Source organism: Vigna unguiculata, chromosome 3 (assembly GCF_037176805.1).
Source record: "Vigna unguiculata cultivar grain cowpea cultivar isolate G323 ecotype 2 chromosome 3, ASM3717680v1, whole genome shotgun sequence".
Lineage (NCBI taxonomy): Eukaryota > Viridiplantae > Streptophyta > Magnoliopsida > Fabales > Fabaceae > Vigna > Vigna unguiculata.
The window spans coordinates 69,861,664-69,865,420 of NC_140794.1; the positions used below are offsets into that span (position 1 = coordinate 69,861,664).

At 37.7% G+C, this 3,757-nt stretch overlaps 1 pseudogene; it reads right to left on the minus strand.

Moving 5' to 3' along the window:
• Positions 1-311: 311 nt before the first annotated feature.
• On the minus strand, positions 312-1,967 carry LOC114177259 (putative F-box protein At4g22030 pseudogene; annotated as a pseudogene).
• Positions 1,968-3,757: the final 1,790 nt, after the last annotated feature.

Below are 3,757 nucleotides of genomic sequence, written 5' to 3' on the forward strand. Positions count from 1 at the left end.
TAAGTCTTATATAAAGTAAAATTGAGAAAGTTGAAAATCATATAAGGATCAAGACTTATAAATTCATTGTCTTAAGATTTTGGATCAAGAGTGATGTGAATCCCTTATATTTAATCTTGTTGGTGTTAAATTTTTCGGGCAATCCTCTCTCTTGAAAGAACGAAAAGAACGAAAAGAACGAACTGTATGTATACTGTTTTGTATACCGTACGTGCTATCCATTCATGCGTTACATAGTTTGAAATTGAATTCCTTAAGCGCATGCATAACAATATATCTGCCATCTAATTGAGTTATAAGACAAGGAAATGTGAGAATTAAAGTTCGATTGTCGAGTGTCAATTACATGAAGGTACTTACAAATATATCTACAGATTCTCAACGAATAATGTGTAAGCAATGTCAGAGGACTGTACAAAAGAATAAAGAATCAAAGAATAAAGGTATCTTTTGAGATGAAATGAAATCCCAATTAGAAGAGCTTGCTGGCGAATTCATCTACGGCTATACCTTCCATGCCACAGGAAGCAGATTTTGAGGCAAGGCGTCTCAACTCCGAAACGCTTCTTCCCAACTTGATTGCCACCTTCATTTCAAATACCTCACCGTTTTCTCTTTTCTCACTGTCTTTCTCTTCAAGCGTCTCCCTAATCGTCTCTTCCAAAAGTGTGAAGAATCCACCACAGTTTCTGTACATTTCGAAGACCATGCCCACTTGGCCACCGTGCTCAAATGCATTAACCGCTGAAGCCAAGGAGCCAGCGAGGAGAGGCACTAATGCAGCCAATGAGCCATTCCCCAGAAACGAAGACCCCACTGCTGCTATCCCACTCAGTAAAGGCCCCGCAATTGCAAGACTCTTGCTCACCTTCAACGCTATGTTTCCAAGCCTCTCATAATCCTCACTGTCTTTCTTCTTTATCACTTTCATCACTTCCCTCAACTCCTTTTCAAGCTCTTCACTCCATCCATTGTTAGACCTTTTGCTCTCTTGTGTTCTACTTTTTCTCCGGGACTGAGATGAAGGCCACCAGACCGCAGGTTCATATTTTGCAGGAAACTTGTCAAGCATGGCTCCCAACAAGGGAAGTGGGTAAGCTCTGTCGAGTGCCAACACCTTCTCCATTGAACTCTTCACATCTTTCTCTGTGGGATTTCCAATTGCGATTAGGGTTTGGATCTGGGTATGAAGCTGTTTAAACAACCTTGTAGCGTTGCGCTGCTCCTCGGCGAGTTGTGAGGGCTGAATTTTGTTCATGATGAGTGACATTCCAGTGACCGCGGAAAACAAGAGAGTGGATGATAGTTTCAAGGCCAAAAGCGGTGCCCCGGCGTCAGCAGTGGTGGCTGCAGCAACACCAGCCATGGCTGTGGCAGTGAGAGTGATGATGTTGACGGAGTTAAGAAGAAGAGTATTCCAGTTGTTTCTTTGTTCGCCGATGTTTGCGTGCATTTGAATTCTGTCAGCGACTTCCTCCAGAATTGCGTAGAGTTGAACAGTGGGGTTATTCGATTTGTTGGTGGGACTGAATAAATCTTGATATATGTGTGTGGTAACGACATTCTTCTCTAATGGAATATTGTGTTTGGACCCATTAATTTGATGAATGCGCAGTGTTGTTGATGGTAGTTTTGGGACGGAATAAGAGGGTGGTGGAGGGTTAGGGAGATGGAGAGAAGCGTTGATTGTTGTTAGAGAAGAAGAAGAAGACGAAGAGAGTAAAGGTGCGGTTTGTAAAGAAGCCATGGGATGTGTGTGTTGATGAGATTGAGTTTGAGATGGGAAGAGGTTGGAAATGTTGGAGATGAGAGTGAGAATGAGAATGAGAGATAGGTGTAGGGTTGGCGTGTATATATATAGAGGGAGTGAGAGAGAGACATATTCAAAGGAAGAAGTCACGTATAAGGAAAACGTTGACCAAAATAAGGGACAAAACGGCATAAGATTAGACTTGGCCTTGGTGTGATGGCGGACTCTTTCAGCCTCAGATTTTGGTGAGTTCGAAATTTCAACATCTTAACCTTCAATGCCAGACGCATTAAAGCCACCAACAACGCCATCAATGTTAGAATGTCAAATCAAACAATATGTTATATTTAATTCACTTGGTCGCAAGTCAATTTATTTGTAATTTTTAATTAATCTTTCTCAACTGTTAGTTGCAAGTGTCTCTAATTAAATTTTTATTGTCTTGATCAGGAACCGTGGGAAAATAAAAGGTACTGCATAAGCAACTCAATTAACTGTGTTTTAATTGTAATTTTTATAGGGTAGTGTTTCTCTCTGGTCATATCTTCACGCCTAAGTGTGAGGATCTGAAAGCTCATATTGATTTACTACGGATTGAATTAAAAATGAGTTAGTCCAATTCAACTTATGATGAGTTAGAAATTTTACAATCGAGTTCAATCTATTAAGGGTTGTTGGGTTAAGTGAATTAGTTTTATTTGTTATTTAAATTCAAATTAAGAATTTTTAAAATTTAGGTGGGTTGGTGGGTCAATTCACATAACCCGACTAAAACTCGTATAATCCATGGGTTAAATGAGTTGAATCCGTTTTGATTCGTAGTCAGTAAAAAAAAAAATTTTCCAATCCTGTCCGGCTCGAATTTGTAGTGAGTCAGGTTAGCTCCCAGATTTCGACTCACTTTGACATATCTATTCATGCATAGTATTTTGGAGAGTTGAGAAAACTTTCTATATATTGAACTGATCATATTGTTGAGAGATAATGAAAATTATTTTTATGAAATAAAAAATTCTTAACAATGAAATAAAAATTAAAGAACAAAGAGAATAAAGAAGATATGTTTTTATATATTTATTAAGGCTTAAATACCTTTTTGGTCCTCATTTTCGTAGTATTTGTTGCGGATGGTCCTCATTTTTCCTCATTTTGACAGAATGTTTAAAATAGTCCTCATTTTTACCGAATGTTTAAAATGGTCCTCATTTTCGCAATTCGTGTTTTATTTGGTCTTTTTCTGTAACGCCGTTTAAATCATTAACGGAACATTGTACAGGTGGAACAGTTTGTATTAGGGTGTGTTACGTGTACTGTACAGGTGTGGTAATTAGATATTTGGGGATAAATAAATGAGCTAGAGTTTTGGTAAGGAATGTCTGGACAGTTGGTGAGTGTTGGCAATCTTGTTCCTCCATTCTCAATTGGTATTGCTACAATCTTCTTCTTCCTGCAATCCCATTATATAGGTATGTTACAGTCTCAATCTTCTTCCTTTACCTCTGGTTATAATAGTTGGAGACAACCGTGTTGTATCACTTCGTGCACTGTTGATGGTTCAACGAGAAATGGATTAACCCCGATTTGTAGTTGCAGAGAGATGACAGCTTTGAGGATGACAATAACTCCAAAGAATATTGGTAGAAAATTTTGGGTACAATCTGTTTTTATTTTGTGTTAATAATAATTGGTTTTAATTTTTGGTTTGAAAAGGATGTCATTATCATGACACAAATGAGGCAGATTAATGATTTGGAGAAGTCATTGAAGGTTAGAAGAGGCTGCAATTAGTAATAGGGTTCACTTGTGTTGTTATTCTATTATTCGTACTGTTATTGTGTGTAATCTTTTAAAGTTCAATCTTTGTACTATTGTTAAATGAAGAAATGAATTAGTTGGATTATGTTGATATTAGTCCCAACATGTTAAAATGGCATCTTAATCTGAGCATTGAAGTAAGTGATATTGATCTAAGCTTGGGAAAAATTAAATTGATCTAAGTCTGGAAGA